Below are 21,400 nucleotides of genomic sequence, written 5' to 3' on the forward strand. Positions count from 1 at the left end.
TCTACTGTAACAAAAATGATAATATTGTTACTATTAAAATGGGCCAGGACAGAAATGTTATGTAGCTACATCTCCATGCAGCAGGTGCATTTGATTCTTGAGTTTAACATGCTTCTCTAATTATTCACCAAAGATCTCTGCTAATATCAACACTGTGGGCCAGATTATAGCTTTAGGCCACTGATTATATTAACATTGGATGGGGGTTGGCCTCAAAGGGGTTGGCAACAAGAATTCCACCCTTTGCGTTTCTGGAGAGGTATGTAGCAGTTCCAGTTCTAAGTAAAGGGGAGATAGGAAGGGGTTTTCTGTTAGGATGAGGGGATTCCCCTCACAGGGGCGCTGGAATAATTTTTATAGTGGGGGTGCTGAGAGCCACTGAAACAAACTGGAAACCCTTTATATAATGCAAACGACTTCAAGTCAGGGAATGTTGCAACACCCCCCACACCACTAGTTCCAGCACCTATGTCCACTCAAAATAAATTTTGTCAAACTTGAGCAGATGGACCTGCAGGGGTTAGTTCAACTTTCTGGAAACAAACAGGACAGTTCAGGTGATGTATTCTGCAGTCATTTAATTTAATGCTGGGGCCTGATGTGCCCCACAACGGACTGACATTTGCTCCAAGATGCACTGAATAAAGTTCTGCCACAGCAGAACTTGGTGGAACCTTTTGGGCCCCAGTGTTGCTGGCAGGCCACTGGGAGGTACTGTGTTAAAAGTACACTACTGCACATTCAGTTGTAATACGCTCATAGCACGAACTTGCAAATTATTGAGCACTTTCAACATCTGTTGACTTCAGTGGATTTGGCAGGATTGGACTCTTAATGCCAACCATAGGATGGAATACTGGGAGAATTTCATTCTTAAATGTTGTGTAAAATAAATAAATAAAATACTGACAGTTTCCCTAATAAGGCAAAAGAACAGCAAACTTTAAAGTAATTGAATTGCATAAATAGTATTGCCTGTTTTATTACATGAAAGTAAATGTTTGACGTTCAAGTGAAATCTGGATGAAATTTTAAGGTGACAAACCAATTACATTAACAGGTTTTGCTTCAAGCAATTTCATTCTCACTTCACTGGCTAGAAATTCACAAGAGATGATAGTAGAAGCACACACACATTCTCAGCATGTCTCTACAGAGAGTTTATTATATTGCATTTGACTGATTTTAAAAAAGAATCTTTTTTCCCATTTAGTGTTGTGAAGTTTTTTATCCAGTTTTTATTTTGAAAAAAACCCAAAACTCTATTCTAGAAGAAAACTTCAGCATGTGATTTTTTATGTTATAGTTACTTTTACCTATTTGCAATTCAGAGGCTTTGCTCATTTCACAAGTTATCTGCAATGTTATTCATCAAACATGGTACATTCTTTCTCTCACAGGTTTTCTTTTACATATTCTGTGGTTCATTGTTTTTTGCAGAAGTTGCAGGTATATTGCAGGTATATTGCAGATAGTCTGATTTGCTTTTTATTGTAGTGTAATGTTCTTTCTCACTTACAAAGAGCAATAACACTTTCTAATAGAGACCTTGGAAAAGGACTGTGGAGTATGCTGGGACTATGACAAATTCTTTAGAGTCACAAATGCTTTTTGACACAACTTTTTCATCAATATTAGATGACATTCTAATTCTCATTTAATTCTCTGCACAATATATTTTTATTAATGGACCAAGCAGGAAAACACAAAACTACATCCAAAACTTTCTGAAGTTCCAAAGGATTTGGATCTAGGTTTTTGTTTATGGCCCATCTCTTGTATCTTCATAATTACTATTAACCCTATTATCTTTCCCACGTAATGAATCCCTGTAAACCTCAGTGAACTAATTCAGTCCAGGTATTTTACCTGCTCCTCCCCCTGTAGAGGTTTGTTTATAGATGTTTCTTAATCTTCCTTTCTCTTCCCTGTCATCTCTGAGTACTCCTCCTGGAATGATTAGAAACCTTCCCCACCCTTTGAGAATGGCATATGGTCACACACAATATATTCAGATGAAAGGAAAATACTTGACCAACATGTCTTAGCAGCTCTTTGATCTCCTTGCAGAAGGCTGGTGCATCTTCCAGCAGTTCCTTTCGTAAGAGAAACAAATGAAACATTGTCTTGTTTGGGCAGAGATAACTACATACTTCACATAGAGAGGAAAACTCTGATTACCTGCCATATGCTGCCTGGGAAGGAGAATTCAGAGACAAATAAAACGAAAGATGTGCTAGGAACATTAATTTCCTAGCACATTGGCCACCAGGTTTTCACAGCATTTGCTGGCTAATTGGCAAGCAAGTACTGTTGTATCCCCACACGCATTCAGACACAAAAAGCATTTTATTTTTCTTGAAACACACACTTGAAATGTCCAATTTCCTGATTAATGAGAGACTATGTTTTTGTGTCTCATCATACAGTAAAACATATACTGGTGATATTTAATGTTTTGGCTTGAAGAGATGTTCAGCATTTATTCTGAACAGTATATTCCCTGTTGAAAAATCTTTGTCAATATACAAGGACTCTGAACACAAGTTCATGTAACAAACTGCAATATACCTTTACCTGACTTAGTAATAAAAGTATGCAAATGTTTTCATAATTGTGAGTGCTCATCTATTGGTTGTGTGTCTCTCCCCCTTGCCCCTCCCCAAAGAAGTTAAGTACATGTATTTTCAGTCTTGATTTGTAACTCAGATATGGGTGGTTTATTTGTACAGTAAAGGACTTCAGACTGCTTATAGCACTTTTTATCGAAGGATCAAAAAGCATCTTACAAACACTCATTCATTAAGCCTCACAACGGCTCTGTGAGCAAGATCCTACACCTCATTGACTTCATTTGGTGGTGTTATAGGGTACTTGGCCTCTAAAAATCAGGCCTTTTCCTGTCTCAACTAGGGTACCCGAAAATGAAGACAACTGAATTGATGGACATGCTTGATAATTTAGGTCCAAGTGTCTTGCTCAAGATCACCAAGCAGAATTAGTGGGAAGGATGGGATTAAAACCTAGAGATCTTGACTCCAGGTCTCCTATGAAAAGCACTAGACCACAGTGCATTTTTAGAGACACTGTTAGAGATGTTAGCCATTAAAATGCAGCCTAGTCAAAATACTTGGATGCTCACAAGAAGGGAGTTTATATTAATTATCATGGGTGAGAGGAGAAACAGTTTGATTTTTGGATTTCCTAATACACCTCTACCTCGATATAATGCGACCCGATATAACACAAATTCGGATATAACGCGGTAAAGCAGTGCTCCAGGGAGGCGGGGCTGCACACTCCGGTGGATCAAAGCAAGTTCAATATAATGCGGTTTCACCTATAACGCGGTAAGATTTTTTGGCTCCTGAGGACAGCGTTATATTGAGGTAGAGGTGTACCTATAATCTGTTTTGGGTAAGGACTGGCTTTATTTGTGTGCATTATAAAGTGCTTTTGATTCAAAGCAAATAGTAATTTTAATAAAATTAGGATTAAATGCTGACAGACAAATAACAAATCTTTTCTGAAGATTTTTCAGTCTTAAGAACTCAGGACTTCATCAGGAGCAGGACAGAGCCCTGTAATTTAGATGCTCACAAGTATAGTGCTATATCCTATATAGAAATTAAATGAATGGATATGTTGAATGTATTCTGAAAAGTGTGGATACCTTTTTAAACCTCCATTTAAAGATCTGTAGGATCAGCAGATGCTCACCAAACAACCATTTTGACACTATTCTTTAACCCAATATTGAAAGTTGGAAATGCTGATCAGTTTAGCCTGTGATATTCTCCGCAAGTCCCACCTCCTGAAAATTTCCAACATAACACTGATTCGCCTCTGCACATGTCTAACATCTAGATACATGAATAGGAGGATGAAAAAATTTGACACTGTGAATTGCAGATTAGACAGATTCTGCCATTTTTACTGATGCTGGCAATGTAAAGAAGGCGATTGTGCTATCAGAGACCCCAGTAACTTGGGCAGTGTGTCCACCACCATTTGGGTAGTTAATTGTTCTTATATCACTTACAAACTCTATTCAAGAATCACTTAGCCTATCAATGATTCCAACTCTACATGGAACTGGAATCCTACAGCTAAGTACTCCTTTTATATAAAAAAAATTAAAAAGGTATGTGCCAAATACACACGCAAGAGAAAATGATTGATCTCTAGAAAGGGTTTTCAATTTATAAAGTTAGACAAGTAGTTAATATTAATGATTGATGACATCAGAATATTGGATATCATGATACTCCCTCCAACTATTACCTCATTGTTACATCTACCTTGAAAATGAAGATCTACCAATAAAAATGACGAATCAAGGATAAACAAGTATTATGGTAAGCCTACTGCATAGCTGATACTCAGTCATCACCAGCCATTCCATTTAAGAAACATCTTTTTAAAGATTTCTCTTGCTTCATAGATTCTATTGAATAGGCCACTGTTCGGCAACCTTTCAGAAGCGGTGTGCCGAGTCTTCATTTATTCACTCTGATTTAAGGTTTCGCGTGGCAGTCATACATTTTAACGTTTTTAGAAGGTCTCTTTCTATAACTCTATAATATATAACTAAACTATTGTTGTATGTAAAGTAAATAAGGTTTTTTAAATGTTTAAGAAGCTTCATTTAAAATTAAATTAAAATGCAGAGCCCCCTGGACTGGTGGCCAGGACCCAGGCAGTGTGAGTGCCATTGAAAATCAGCTCGTGTGCCACCTTGGTCACGCGTGCCATAGGTTGCCTACCCCTGGTATAGGCAGAATCCAAACTATAGACACAGCCAACATAAAATCATCAGGAATAAATGACTTAGAAGTAAAGGGTTTCTCTTTAGCTTTTATAATGTCAGATCCATAAACTAAGCAACATATAGTGCTACTAAGGGAATTTTACCTGGTTGTAGAATTTTAGCATAGGGTTGCAATATTTCACAGATTTCAAAATACTAAAATATTTCATTTTGCAGTAAATCCTCAGGAATAAAAAGAAGTATTCAGCTCTCACATTGGTTGTGGAAAATGTCTGTGATTGCATGATTCAAAGAAGCCAAACAGCTTCTGGCAACTGCCACTCATTTAAATAAAAAGTGAAGTCAGACAAAAATAAAAGCTGAGTTTAACATCTTACCAAGTGCTATTTAATTCCAAAAGAAATGGAAACCACCTTAAAGGGGAGAGTGCATAACTGAAGAGACTATTCTTGTCTCTCACCTGTAGTGACAAGCTTAACATGATTTTATTGCAGTAATTACTGTATCGTGCTGATCAAAAATAATTATCATTGCCATAGCAACTTCAAATGGAAGGAATGATTAGGAGTGGGTGGGGACAGCAGTAAAGCAGAGTTTCTTGATAGTACTACACAGCATGTCTTTTTTTCTTTTTTGTTTTGTTTTGTTCGCAAGATGAACTTTTGTGATTTCACAAATCTGTTGTATGCTCCTGTGCATCTAAAAGGGAAATGAGGGAGGTCACGTCAGCATAAAAATCCAATGAGTCACTTAGGTTTTCCATGAGTAGATATGTATTAGTGACTCTTTTGGTGGCTTAGTGGTTGAAACATGATATTTAGAATGTTTGGATTCCTTGGAATCACAGGCTCACATCTTGTGAGGGCAGACTCAGCCCTTAAGGAAGATAAATCTGGTTCCATGCAATTTACTGTTTGTGGGTCTTAAAATTTGGTTCTCTTGTTAGCTGTGCAACAATATTAGATCCTTTGATTCTTATTTTTCAGAAGAGGAGTTTTCCATAGTGCTGTTGGCCAAAACTTTTCTTCTCCACAAGTTTGTGCAATATAATATGCAAAAGTTGATTTGTCACTCTCCAACCCAGAAATGGCTGTCTTTCAGCAGTGCTTAATTTCAACTGAGTTTGAAAAGTACTTCAGGGATCCTTCAGGATAAAGAATATTTTTTTCAAAAGCACCTAAGTAACTTGAGAACCTAAGTACCATTTTCAAAAGTGATTTAGGCACTCTTGAAAATTTTACTCAAGGCCTTTAATTACATAACATACTATTTCAAATAATACAACATAACGTTTTTTTTAAAAGCCTTAAATACATATTAACAGCCCAAATACTTTGTTAATGTAAAGGTAAGATTGCCAAGTGATACCTTGTACCATTCCAGAATGTAGCGTTCAACTACACTGAATCCTCTGCAAACCAGGAAATGACAAGTGAAGGAAATGAAAAGCGAAGGCAACAAATGTAAATGTTGTAACACCAGTAAATAGAGTTAAGATACATGCCCCTTATGACCTTTTACTCTGCCCCCTGGAACTTAATAACCACTGGGCTCAGTAAGAGTGATGCCATATGTAGACATGAAATACACATAAGAGAAGGAACAGTTGGTAGTGTTGTGTATTGTTCCACAGACTTGAATTCCAGCATTTGTTTGCATGCACTCTAGCAGTGTTCACCGTGTTAGGTGTGGTGGAGGCATTGAATGGTGAAGGAATTAGTTGGAGCAGGTGGGAAGAGATGTCACTGTGATATTAGAGAAGGTGCAGGTTTACCTTAAGGGATCAACGATACCTCATGGCAGTGCTGAGTTCTGTGCACTGTTACTGACACTACTTACAGGTATATTGTCGTCATGGGGACTGTCAGTAGTCAGGGGGTATACATGACACTGGTCTCTGGACTTAGTGATGGGCAAGTGGAGGAAGTGTCACAGAATGAATCCTCAGGGCAAGGGTGAAAGGGTAGTAACATTTAGCCAGAGTTCAGGTTGTGCTGCAGGGGTTCGAAGGACCTTAACTCTGTATTTCCTGGTTTTCCAACACTTCAGTCTGCATTGCTTCCTAGTTTTCGGAGGACTGAGTGAGGCTGAGTTTGACATTCTGGAAGGGTATAAGACACCACTGGGCAACTTTACATGCATTAATGGAATTTTGGGCAGTTAACATCCTCCTTTTAAAAAATGGTTCTCAGTGACCTCATGTTTTATAGGACAGCCCTCCCCCTGCATGTCTCCAGTCTCTCTGACTGTCCAGCACAGCCTTTTCCTCTCTCCCTGGCTCGGGGTGTGCATCAGGTTGAGGAGCTGGGCAGAGAGGATGCAAGAACTGACAGTGAATCTATGGGAGCATGTTTTTTGGGGGGAGGGCTGGATGTGGGGAAGATTGCAGGGGCAGAATTGAAGCGCAGCTATGCAGTTCTGACCCCTTCCTATCAGTTCTGCCCTCACCTCTCCTTTTCCCCTAGAAGCAGCAGTAAGGAGAAAGGTCAGCCTGCGGCCCCATTCCCCACTAATGGAGGTAGCATGGGGATGCAGAGGAAGTAGTTCTAGGTTCCTTTTCCTGACCAGGGAGCAATGGAAGGAAAGAGCTGCAACTCCCTCCCTTGGCCTGGTGCAATGGTCACAGGGAGAAATTGTTGAGGGGTAGGGGAGGGGGCAGGAGAGAAGGAGCGCTCAGATGGCTCCACTTATCTTGTCCTTAAGGCCCTTTGTTTCCAGTTCTTATTTTAACATTTGCTGGGAATTTATCATGTTCACTACAAAAATTTAAAAAAGTCTGTTCTCTGGGTAAATATCAGAATTAATACTGGGAGAGGTAGGAGGATAGAAAAATAACAAATAGAGAAAAGTAAGACTGTGTCTACTTTACAAATGTGCTATCGTGGCACAATTGCAGCTATGTGCCTGCCATAGGGTCTACACTTGCTACAACAAGATAAATACTGATGGGTGAAATCATTTTGGAGAGATCAAAGCCATAGGATGAGCCCCAGGTATGTGCAAACAAGTTATAAGAACCATATGATTTTGTAAACACAGTTTTTTAGGGAAGCTGTATGTCATCTGGCTCAAATAATCCCAAATCTGGACAACTAACCCTAACTCATGCCCCTATGACACACAGAAAATTTTGAGAAAATCCAAGTCAGCATGTGGATTTTCCAATAATCATCTTTTAAACAGTAATCAACTTTCAATCCTAGCTATAGCAGAGCTGCCACTCTACAATGTGTTGCTTCTTCTACTGCTGTGTCCTACTTTGTGTATAAAGTCACTTCTGTACAAGATGCATATCAAATGAGGCAAGGGCTGCTGCAGAGCCTTCCTGCCTTCATTTCACACCTTTGCCTGTGGAGTATTTAATTCAGTACTATGCATGCTAAAGATAGCCCAGTGTTCATGCATGTAGTGCAACCTATTCTACTTAGAACATTGGTATAAAGTGCTTTAAAATTCTATTCTAAGTACATGTGAATTGCAAACTTTCATAACTTTCAAAGCAAACCCAATCTTCAGGTGAACACTCAATGGCACTTTTCTATAAGGGCTATTTTCCTGATAAACATAAAAACTTTGCTTTTGGGGGCTAGAGCTGGTCCCAAAAACAAAGATTGTTTTTTTTTTAAATTGTAATAGGAAATCTATTTTATTCACTTGTATTAAAAAAAAGTGGAAATTTTTTCTCAAACTTATTTTTTAGGCGGAAAACCAGCCTGGAAAACTTCATCCCAAAAGGTGAAAATTTAAGAATGCTAGGAGCTACTGAAAACAGGATTTTTATTTTATTTACATCAGAGTAATATTTAAAAGCCCCAACTGAGATCGGGGTCCCATTGTGCTAAGTGCTTTACATATACATAGTCAGAGAGAGACCCTGCCTTGAGGACCTTCAGTCTAAGTAGACAAGATGGACAAAGCAGGGAAGAAATGACATTTTATCTTCATTTTTACAAATGGGAAAATGAGGTACAAACAGAATAAGTGACTTGCACAAAGTCATATGGGAAATCTAGGAGAACTGGGACTTGAACCCAGATCTTTTGAGTTCCAGTCTAGTGCCTCAACATAGGATCATATTTCCTCACAAAGAAATGTGAAATGGGGTGCTAATGATAGCTGACATTAACATATTGTCTCCTCTCATTGAGATGTCATAGTTTATAAAATAGTTCTGAAATACCTTGAATAAAAAAATGTGTTATAAAATTAGTTTCTAAACAATAGATTAGATGGTGATAGTAGAGAGACTGTTTATATAAATGTAGCAACCATTTGTAAAACATTTTCTGAACTTTTGTTTTTGAATTTCCTTTAACTGACTCTGGTCTTGATTTAACTTCTCTCATGAGCAGTACTTCAGTGCTGTTCTGTCTATTCTAAATGCCAGTTTGGATGAACACCATCTTAGGAAATGGTAAGGAAGAGTGACCTAAGGTAGAATAAATTGTCTTATCAGGGTTTTGATATGATATCATAAGGCATTATACTTGAGAATCTGATCTATATGTAAGAGTTGTTATTGAAGATATCCAAGGAGGATCATTTTGTGCATTTACTGAATATGGGAGCACCAACTCTTCCAATGGGTTGTGCATATAGCACTTTAACTTTGAATTCATGCATCTGCCTGAAAGCATAGAAGAAACAGGGCTCTTAAATTTAGCAGCCAAAGGCTACAAAAAAGGTGCAAAGGCTACAGAAAAGGTGCAAATATTTTTATATGCAGAGCTTAATTAACCATTGGAACAATTTACCAAGGGTTCTCTAACACCCTAAGTCTTTAAATCAAGATTGAATGTCTTTCTAAAAGATAAGCTCTAGTTCAATAAGAAGTTAAGGGCTTGATGCAGCAATTATTAGGTTAAATATCATGCTCTGTGTTATGCAGGAGATTAGACCAGATGATCATAATGGTCCCTTCTGGTTTTAAAATGTATGACTTTCAGGAAGCAGTTCATATTGTCTGCCTTTGTTTCCAAGATAAGTTGTTAATGATTCTCCTGCTAAAGTTTATAAGTAATCAAAATACAGTTTGGGATTAAAGAAATTCTGATTTCTATTCAGTTTTCATTTTACATTGGTTATCACTTCATTGTCTTATTGAGAATCTAGTATGACAATGAAAAATGTTTAGATATTAGCCAAATATCACACAATTAAGCAATTTGACATAGGAATGTGCAAAACAAAATTTAACGGTAAAAGGCTGGACTAAATACACAGATTTCATCTGTTCAAAGTAATAATAAAGACATCAGCAGGGAAATCAGTCATGAACATATATTATTTGTGTGCACTTAAGCTGGACAGATAGGATAATGGATGTAGTATGTGCCAGATGTTACATTTCCTGAAAATAGATATGTTAAAGGAGCTCACAAGTGGTTGTCAATGCCCCTTTCATTACCCTATCAGTCTAAATTTATCCAGTTGAAATAAGCATCTTAGTTAGTCTGAACTTGGGCTTCACCTTAAAATCTTTTGTGGCTTGGTCTTGTAAATTATGCCATGCTATATTAATATTATACAGTTATTCAGATTTTCTAGCAAGTTAAAAAGATGCTGGTATTTGGTTAATTATACCTCAGTTTGAAACCAGCAAAAATACAGTTTGCCAACTCTGTGTTAAAACCCAGTTATTTCTATGCAGTTACTTATAAAAATTTGGGCCTTTATTTCTAAACTACGTGCATGCACAACTTGCAAGTTCAATAAGAGTAATAGTACAGAAATGAGCGTGTAGACATACAGCAAGTCATTTATGTACACTCAGGGCCGGTGCAAGGATATTTTTCACCCTAGGCGAAACTTCCACCTTGCGCCCCCATCCCCCGTCTCCCAAATAAATCACATACATTATACATGTATACATTTAAATCAACCCAGGGATCCCAGCTGCAGAGGTGGCTGGGAGCCCCCAGGGCTCACGGGCAAATTAAAAGGCCCGGGGCAGTGGCCACTGCAGAGCTCCGGGCTCTTTAAATCCCCACCGCAGCTCCAGCTGGGATTTAAAGGGCTCGGGGGCTGGGGCCAGGATTTAAAGGGCCCAGAGCTCCCGCGGCTGCTCTGAGCCCTTTAAATCCCGGCCCCAGCCCGGCCACCGAAGCGGCAGGTGGGATTTAAAGGGCTCTGGGCTCCCTGCAGCAGCAGGGAGCTTTGAGCCCTTTAAATCCCGGCCCCAGCCCGGCCGCCGGAGCTGCAGGCGGAATTTAAAGGGCTCGGACCACCTCACCACTGCGGGGAGCCCAGAGCCCTTTTAATCCCATCCACGGAAGCTGGTGCGGTCCGGCACAGTGCGGTCCGGCTCTTGCCGGTATGCCGTACCGGACCTTACTGCCTTACTTTCACCTCTGGTGGAGGCTGAGCAAAACCCTGCTGTCGTGCCCGTCGCTGGGCTTGTGCCACATGAGCACTAAGTGGAGCTCTGCCCAGCCACCGCCGCCCCCACTGGCAATGACAATAATTGCATGGAGCGGCCGCTGCGCTGGGAGAGGGAGTCTGAGCCGCACGTGTCAGCACACCGCCGGCAGCCCAGCACAGGAATGCTGTAAAAAAAATTGGGGGCACTGCTTTTTGGCACCCCCAAATCTTGGCGCATTAGGCAACCGCCTAGCTTGCCTTAATGGTAGCACCGGCCCTGTGTACACTCACACTCTGACTGCATGCAAAAGCTATGGAAATGTGGGTTGTAAAAGATAAATTTCATTTAGTTTTAGTATAACGTTAGAGTACCCATTCTCCAGACCATTTTAGTTGTACATGTTTTGTAAAATGTTAATATTTTTATATGGAGCCATAAATGTGTTTAATAGTTCATCTTTACTTATGATTAAGTACCAGAAAGTTATATACAGTACTCTGTAAAGGAAGGAGCTGTTCATAAACCGATGATCCTATTTACTTTCAGTGGACTATGTGTGAGTAATGATTGGTTTGTAGTGTTATTGTAAGCATGTTGGTCCCAGGGTGTGACAGAGATAAGATAGGTGAGGTAGTATCTTTTACTGGATCGACTTCTGTTGGTGGAAGCAACAAGCTTTCAAGCTTCACACAGCTCTTCCTCTGGTCTGGAAAAGGTAGCCTGTGTCTGAGCTAAATAAAGGTCAACAGATCCTTTTAAGCATAAGGGTTTCACACAAGCCACAGAAGACCCACTTAAAATGAAATTGGCAAATTAAAGGTTAGCGTGCAATAGTGTTATAAATTATTATAAGGATCCGTAGTTCAGTTCTCTTTAAGTCCATGGTTTTTAATGTCCAGCAGAGTGATGAATTTAAAGCTCCCAGGTTTGTCATTTGAAGGAGTTGTGCAGATTTCCTTTGAGGATGAGGACTGAGAGGTCAGACATACAGCAACCACTGTGACAACTGTTTGCCCACAAGTGATATGGTGTTTTTTGTCTTTTTATCATTTTGCTGAGAGAATTCATTTGAGAGTGTTGTTGGGGCATGTTGTGCACTGGATGAGGTACACCACATGTGATAGGCATGTGTGGGACCCATGGATCTTGAAAGGTGTTGTGTGAAATATTGATCCACATAGTTGTAAAGATATGTCTTTAGGTTTTGTATGTGTGGTTGGGGTTGGTACTGCTTTGAGTTGCTGGGCCCTTGTTTGTGGGGAGCTTGCTTCTGTTGATGAGCTTGATGAGTAGGAGGTTGTTTGAAAGCCAGAAGAGGAGATTCAGGAAAGATTTATTTCAGGATGTGGTCCCCATCAAGTATGGGTTGTAAGTGTTTGATACCCAGCGTAAGATGGTAGGTGATAATTAGGGGTATTGGGTCAGTAGATTTTTTTTTCTGTATTGAAGCAGGTTCTTTGTGGGGTATATTTGTGGCCCAGTCCATAGTGTGATCTACTTCTCATGTGGAGTGGCCTTGTTTAGTGAAGGCAGTTTTAAGTGTGTTTAAGTGTATATCCTGGACTCTCTCCTCAGAGCAAATTCTGTGATAATGGTGACTCGTGAGTAAGGCTCTGGAGGACTGGACTTTAGATGGGCACATAATATACTTTTTTTTTTGTAAAGAAATGAATGTTTGAAGCTTTTTGCATTAAAACACAGCTCCATTCTAGTGGTTAAGATATGGTATTCAATAACTTTACTGAGGGGTACTTGTTTAAAATAAGTAAATAAACAATTTGGGATATTCCTAGCAGACTTTGGGTTTACATCATAGAAGATTAGGGTTGGAAGAGACCTCATCAGGTCATCTAGTCCAACCCCCTGCTCAAAGCAGGAACAACACCAACTAAATCATCCCATACAGGGCTCTGTCAAGCTGGGCCTTAAAAACCTCTAAGGATGCAGATTCCACCACCTCCCTAGGTAACCCATTCCAGTACTTCACCACCCTCCTAGTGAAATAGTTTTTCCTAATATCCAATCTAGACCTCCCACACTACAACTTGAGACCCTTGCTCCTTGTTCTGTCATCTGCCACCACTGAGAACAGCCTAGATCCATCCTCTTTGGAACCCCCCTTCAGGTACTTGAAGGCTGCTATCAAATCCCCCCTCACTCTTCTTTTCTCCAGACTAAATAAGCCCAGTTCCATCAGCCTCTCCTCATAAGTCATGTGCCCCAGCTCCCTAATAATTTTCATTGCCCTCCAATGGACTCTCTCCAATTGGTCCACATCCTTTCTGGGGTGCAGGTGTAAAACTAGATGCAATACACCAGATGTGGCCGCACCAGTACCGAATAGAGGGAATAATCACTTCCCTCGATCTGCTGGCAATGCTCCTACTCATGCAGCCCAATATGCCGTTAGCCTTCTTTGCAACAAGAGCGCACTGTTGACTCATATCCAGCTTCTCATCCACTGTAATCCGCAGGTCCTTTTCTGCAGAATTGCCACTTAGCCAGTCGGTCTCCAGCCAGTGATGAGCTCCCAAAATCCTAAGAACTGGTTCCCTACTGGGTCCTCAGTGGTTTGGCAGCAGGGGGGTCTTCACTCACTCTGGGTTTTCAGCGGCAGGTCCTTCACCTGGAGCGATTGAAGGACCCGCTGCCGAAGTGCCAACAAAGACCCGGTAGGGAACCACGTGGTGAGTACAAGCCCCACGTGCCTGTCTTTCCCCCCCCCCGCCACCCACCCATCCAACCCCAACCCATGTCCTGCCCCCAACTGTCCCCCTCAGAACCCACAACCCATCACTCCTTGTCCCTTGACCACCCCCTCCCAAGACCCCCCACACTAACTTCCCCCCAGGACCCCACCCCCTACCCAACTTGACCCACTCCCTGTCCCCTGACTGCCCCAACCCCATCCACCACAATCCTGATAGACCCCCGGGACTCCCACGCCTACCCAACCCCCGTTCCCCATCCCCTGACTGCCCCCCCCTAACCTCTGCCCCCTCCAACTGCTCCCTACCCCTTATCCAACCCCTCCTCCCAGCCCCAGCTGGCCCCCTTACCATGCTGCTATGTAAGGATGTCATAGCTGCTGGAGCTTGCAGCCCCACCCCCTTACCCAGAGGTGAAAGTAAGCTGGTACGCCCCAGTACGGCGTACCGGCAAGAGCCGGTGTGCTGTACCGGGGTGGGCCAGTTTCCCCAAGGGGCAATTTAAAGGGCCTGGGGCTCCCAGCAGGGGCTGGAACCCCAGGACCTTTACATTGCCTCCAAAACCCCACTGCTGGAGCCCTGGGGTAGCAGCAGTGGGGCTCTGGGGGCTATTTAAAAAGTCCAGGCCTCTTGCTGCTTCTACTGCCTCGGCCCTTTAAATAGCCACCGAAGCGCTGATGCTTCCCCAGGGCTCCGGAGGCTCTGCGAGGGGGGAGGGAGGGAGCGGGGGAGGGTCCAGGGGAGCCTCGGCCTCCCCAGCTGGAAGCTCAGGTGGACCAGATAGGATGGTCCCGTGGGCCAGATGTGGCCTGTGGAACGGCGTTTGCCCACCTGTCCACCCCTCTAGGAACCGGTTCTACACTGGCTTCTAAATTTAGCAACCAGTTCTTGCGAAACGGTGCGAACCGGCTCCAGGTCACCACTGTCTCCAGCCTGTAGCAGTGCATGGGATTCTTCCATCCTAAGTGCAGGACTCTGCACTTGTCTTTGTTGAACCTCATCAGATTTCTTTTGGCCCAATCCACCAATTTGTCTAGGTCACTCTGGACCCTGTCCCTACCCTCCAGCTTATCTACCTTTCCCATGAGCTTAGTGTCATCCACAAACTTGCTGAGGGTGCAATCCATCCCATCATTCAGATCATTAATGAAGATGTTGAACAAAACCAGCCCCAGGACAGACTCCGCTTGATACCAGCTGCCAACTAACATCGAGCCATTGATCACTACCTGTTGAGCCCGATGATCTAGCCAGCTTATAGTCCATTCATCAAATCCATACTTTTTTAACTTGCTGGCAAGAATACTGTGGGAGATCGTATCAAAAGCTTTGCTAAAGTCAAGGTATATCACGTCCACTGCTTTCCCCATATCCACAGAGCCAGTTATCTCATCATAGAAGGCAGTCAGGTTGGTCAGGCATGACTTGCCCTTGGTGAATCCATGTTGACTGTTCCTGGTCACCTTCCTCTCCTCCAAGTGCTTCAAAATAACTTGTCAAAAATATAGCTAGTAAATTCTGTAATATCTTTCTATTCACTTGTCAATTCAATATAATGTGCACAACTTCTACATTTAAATTTTTTGGTCACTATCCCAATGGAATTATGATTACCCATCAGATGTGCACATCCCTAGAACATTGTATTAAAATGGTTGCTCAGTGGGCCAATATATCTGGAGAACGAGTGGCCCATTCTGCAGAGGGCTAAAAGTCAGTGCAATGTTTCTACAGCAGAGAATTGTGGAAGAAGATGGATTCCAAGCCTGGCAGTTGTCTTTATACAAATTAATATTCTAAAAGCATTTCTAAAGCATCCTCAGCTTATGTAAATGGGTGTGGCCTCACTGAAGTTAATGGAACTGTGTCAATTTTCCCTAGCTCAAGAGCTGGACCTTGGTGTGTTATGTGATCCTCCAAGCCTCATTTGCTGGGATAATTGTAGGGGGCATCTGCCTTCCATTGTTGTTTAGGAGCAGGCATGTTCTATCAAAGAGAGAAGCTATGGGGACATAAATTTGGGCTATACAACCTTTTGAAATATGTTCTTCCCTTGTTGACCTTCAGTATGACTGGGTATAGCATGCCTCTGCCATTAGAATGCTGAAGGGTGCTGTGCTGGAATATCACTCCCATAAACTGGCGAGATGATATTTGACCCCACCCCAGAAAAAAGAAAGTTAAGGTAGCTGTGTAGTGCTGAAACTTGTATTACACAGCCACTTTTGGAGTGGCAAGAAGTTTTCCATTGAAGTAGGGAGCATGCTTTGAATTAGAAGGCTCTGGAAGAGGAAATGGATTTGAGCTGGATAGAGCCTTTGGAGTGTATGGAATGCACTTGTCAGTAGTTACTTTTGAGCCAATAAGTTAGATAAGTGTTACTGTTTACATACCAATTTGCTCTGTTATTCAATAATCTGTGCAGTAACCAGGGGAACCTTTCCATCATATTAATTACTTCAAAGATACACATCTTCATAAAGAAATATGCATACCAATAGGTTACATAGACGTCTGGAGAATTTACAGTGTGTTTTGCATATTTACTGAAACTATTTTCTAAACACAATTGTCTCAGGTTTTAGAGCTTGCTCCAAAGCCAATGGGAAGACTTCCCATTGTCTTCAGTGGGTTTTTGATCAAGCCTTTAATGCCTATTTAATAAACCAAACACTTGGAGCTGTCACACCTACTTTCATAGGTATGTGTCAAAACCAGTGTGTCTAGTCAATATGCATCTCTGCAATAGGGCATCAGCTTGGCTGTGTCGGTCTGCAGATTTTTAAAATCACCTTTAGGCTTGGGGGAAGGCCTTTTGAACTGTATTTAGTTTCTCATAGCTCTTTTATTCCCCTCAGATCAAATTACCTCTATTGTCTCTAAAAATTACCTTTAATTAGATGTATTTTGAGGCATATAAATTATAGAGTGAATTGAGATCTTCTAGTCCTACCTAGGAGATTGCTACCCATCCCTTAACCCAGCTATCTCATACAAGAGCTGAAGGCTTTCACCTTAACTCAGTCCAAAAGTAAATCCCAGGAGTTCCTGTGTAATTGGATCAGGTGTCTTTCCGTGACATCTTGGTCTATAATGTTCGGCGTTGCTTCAGCTCTTTGGCAGTGAAGGGAAAGCCAAGGCAGGGCTAGAACAGCAGATGGTACTGAAGACTGGGACTGAAATATTAAGTTCTGTGGAGGTCTAGGAGTAGAATAGAAAGGGGTCCTGCAGGTCAGGATGAGAGCAGTGGAGTAGAGGAAAGCTTATAAATCAAGATTCAATGGCTGGATGTTGAATCTAGATTAATTCAAACTAGAACTAAGATATTCATTTTTAACAGAGAACATAATGGAAGTTAAGGAGCAACTTAAGAGGTGTGGTAGATTCTCCATCACTTGGGGTCCTTAAATCAGGAGTGGATGTCTTTATAAAAGAAAGATTCTAATTCAGCCACAAGTTACTGGGCTCTGTGCAGGAATGTGCATGTGAAAATCTATGGCCTGTGTTAAGCAGAAGGTCTAGCTAAAGGAATATAATGGTCCCGTGTGGACTAAACATCCATGAACGTTTTTTGGGCAGTGTGTGTGTGTGTGTGTGCATATGCACGCGCACGCAGGGCATGACTCTGACACTGTTAAAAACTCTACTACAGTAGGTATAGCTATGTTAGCAGGTTTTTGTGGAGCATCTCTCTGACATTCCATAGATATCCCATATGAGTAGAACCTGATTTCAATAATCAAAACAAATTAGCTAGCTAGTTATAATAAGCAATAAGCCACTCCAATAAGTTTACGTTTTCTTTTTGGTAGGCATGGTACTTCTGGCTGTCAAAAGCTTTTGTGCAATCAATGCAAGAACTTCAGAACTTAGAATTTTAAATGCTCTAGGACAGGGATCATCTCTTTGTTATGTGTACAATAGCTAGCACAGGGGCAGGCAAACTTTTTGGCCTGAGGGCCGCATCAGGTTTCCAAAATTGTATGCAGGGCTGGTTAGCAGAGGCTGTGCCTCCCCAAACAGCCTGGCGTTGCCTGGCTCTGTCCCGCCCCCTATCCAACCCCTCCTGCTTCTTGCCCCCGATGGACCCCCCTGGGACTCCTGCCCCATTCAACTCCCACTGTTCCCTGTCCTCTGACAGCCCCCAGAACCCGCACTCCTGACTGCCCCCCGACAGCCCATCCAACCCTTACTCTCATTCCTGACTGCCCACCCCAGGACCCCCACCCCATCCAACCACCCCTTCTCTCTGTCCCCTGACCGCCAGGGCCACCCCGGGCCCCGCAGGGGCCCCGCGAACCGTGGCCCGGTGGTGGTCCGCGTCTTCGGTGGCATTTCAGTGGCGGGGGGCCCTTCAGTGCTGCTGAAGACGCGGAGCGACTGAAGTGCCCCCCACCGCTGAAATGCTGCCGAAGACCCGGACCACCTCTGGGTGAGTACAAGTGCCACAGCTCCCCCGCTTTGCCCCAGGCCCCCTGAATCCTCTGGGCAGCCCTGTTGACCGCCCCCAGAACCCCTGCCCCTGACTGTCCCCTGCCACCCCATCCAACCCCTCCTCTCATTCCTGACTGCCCCCCAGGGACTCCTGCCCCATCCAACCACCCCTTCTCTCCGTCCCCTGATTGCCCCCGGAACCCCTACCCCAACTGCCCCCTGCCGCCCCATCCAACCCCCCCTCCGTCCTGACTGCCCCCTGGGAATCCCTGCCCCCAATCAACCCCCCTGTTCCCTGCCCTCTGACCACCTTGCCACCTATCTACACCCCTGCCCCCTGACTACCACCCCAAACTCCCCTGCCCTCTATCCAACCCCCCACTCTCTGCCCCCTTACCGCACTGCCTGGAGTACCGGTGGCTGGCGGCACTACAGCTGCGCCATCCAGAGCACCAGGACAAGCAGCCACGCCACCCAGCTGGAGCCAGCCATACCACCGCGCAGCACAGAGCACTGGGTCAGGCTGCAGCTCTGCAGCTGCGCTGCCCCAGGAGCTTGTGGCCCTGCCGCCCAGAGCATTGAGCCAGCGACAGAGCGAAATGAGGCCGCGAGGGAGGGGGAACAGCAGGGGAAGGGCTGGGGGCTAGCCTCCTAGGCTAGGAGCTCAGGGGCTGGGCAGGAGAGTCCCGCGGGCCACAATTTGCCCACCTCTGAGCTAGCGTGATGGGCCCGTAGTGCTTCTACAATATAAATAATATACACCTAATACAGTAGCCTTGATCAATCTGATCATTGCATGAATATACTGCACTATGCCTATTTGAGAGGATGAGACACAAAAGTTAAGGGCTTAGACTCAAGATGCTAAAAGTTTTTGGAAACTGGGAAGAAATATTTCTCCAAGATCTTCAGAGCAAAAGATAGTGGGGAAGCAGCTCTATAATTATTGCAGTCAGATAGTATGCCAACAAAAAAAGAACAATTAGTGATGTTTCCCAGTCAGTAGGTATTTCTCCTAAAATAAGTGATCTATTGCCTGGATGTGTAATTAGGACCATGTAATAATAGGTTCAGTATCACTAGCTCTCTGTGAAATAGGGAAAAAAATCCATCCTATCAATAATTGTAGGTTTGTGTATGTCTCTCCTTCCCCTCCTCCTCATCAATCTTTAAATATATCTCCTTCTGGCTCACAGTATCCTTAACTATCATTAACAGTACCCTTAATGGTCACTTTTACAGATAATGTTCAATATGCTGCTTGAAACAGAGAAATCAATTTCCTATCTAGTAATATTTTTGAACTTCATGTGTGTTCACAATAACAATTTATTTGTGATAATTTTATACCACTTTTTTATTTTTTCTTTCTTTTTTTTTTTTCCAATAGGAAAATATCTCTGTTAGAAACCAAAATCACACTATGAAAATTGCTGTGTAATTTGAGGGAAAGCATATCCATTTTCAGTCTTTGGCTTAGGTACTGTAAAGGAATACAGCAGATTCCCTGCCCACCCATCCCCAGGCTTATGTAGTCTTAACAAATTATTTGGTTAAATAAATATTTTACACCTACTGCAAAATAAATATTTATTCTGCAAAAAATATGCACGTATTTTAAGTAAAAGGCTATTGGAACTAAAAGATCCAGCAAAGAAAGATTACATATGTCCTGGATAAATTGCTGAAGGTGGATAATGAGCACACAATTCCTTTTTAGAGAAATATTGAGTGATAACAATATACTAGATGATGTACATAACTGTGGAGACAAAGGATTGCCTTAACTGAGATTGGGGTCTTTGTACAAAACAAACCATATGCACAGCTAGTGCACTAGCTGTTCATCTGGAAGGGAATTGAGGGCTGACTATAAAAATGTTCTAACTATAAGGGTAGTTAGGCTCTGGAATAGGCTTCCTAGGGAGGTTGTGAAATCCCCACCATTGGAGGTTTTTACTAACAGGTTGGAGAAACACCTGTCAGGGCTGGGCTAGGTTTACTTGATCTTGCCTCAGCTTAGGGGGCTGGACTTGATGACTTCTTGAGGTCCCTTCCAGCCCTCCATTTCTATGGTTCTATAAAAGATTATACCCCTGGCAACTGAATTCCCATGTTTGTATTCATCCACAGAATATGTATAGTACCAGTACAGACTTCTCCTTGCTGTTGACCTATGTTTGTGTACCAGATCTATCGTGACGGCTCTAACACGGTGTCAGAATGGAAGCCCTGGTATAAAAATGCAGAGAATGAAGAGCTAATTCCTAGGCCAGGGCTTCAAAACTTCCATTCCCGGGAAGGGAAACTGCTCTGCTGTGTTAGTACCTGGCAGCAAGGGATGGACCTCACCCTGTGGCATGCTGAGAGGGCAGTCTGCTGAAAGCCTCTGCTAGATGGAGGGAGGATGTATATTTTTACATCTACTGTTTTCTGTTGTGGAAGGAAGATAGAAATTAAATTACAAAGCCTAGGTAATGACTATTACATTCTCTTCAAGAGGCTATTGCTGCTTATTGCTGGATTCCAGGCATCCTGTTTGTTTTGCTTCTGTGGAGAGTAGCTGCCCATCCAAATGCTTCAGCTAGAACCAGGAAGAGGTACCGCTAGCTTAGATGGCTTGGTTAGCTTTCAGTTTCCATGAGCCATCAGTCCTTTGCACCTCTGCTAATGCTATCAACAAGAGGGTCAATTGTGAAGTTAAGGTTTTGGATGTAGACACTTGTCCACTAGGAACAGGCTTAAGACCCATCAACCTTTGACTTAAATTCACCCAAAGTTGGTAGTGAACAATGGCATAGAGTTGGTAGTGAACAATGGCATATATATACCATTATTAATGGCCTGGAAGAATTTAAGACAATGGTTCCCATTTCCAATCCCCTTCCAAATATACTAGTTGGAAAATGAAAATTCACTTGGCTAAACTTCTTTTTAGAACTTACATTTGACAATAAAAACCTGCAACTGAATCAATCTTACATAGGTTTTCACTATCAATACAAATACAACATGCATCCAGTTTCTTAACAATACATTAAAAAAAATCGATATAGACCTTTCCATAATTCATGATTGTTCTGTATATAAAGAGCTGCTAAAGGAAGCCACTTGCAAAGCACAAGT

This window comes from Mauremys reevesii, linkage group 7 (assembly GCF_016161935.1).
Source record: "Mauremys reevesii isolate NIE-2019 linkage group 7, ASM1616193v1, whole genome shotgun sequence".
Taxonomy (NCBI): domain Eukaryota; kingdom Metazoa; phylum Chordata; order Testudines; family Geoemydidae; genus Mauremys; species Mauremys reevesii.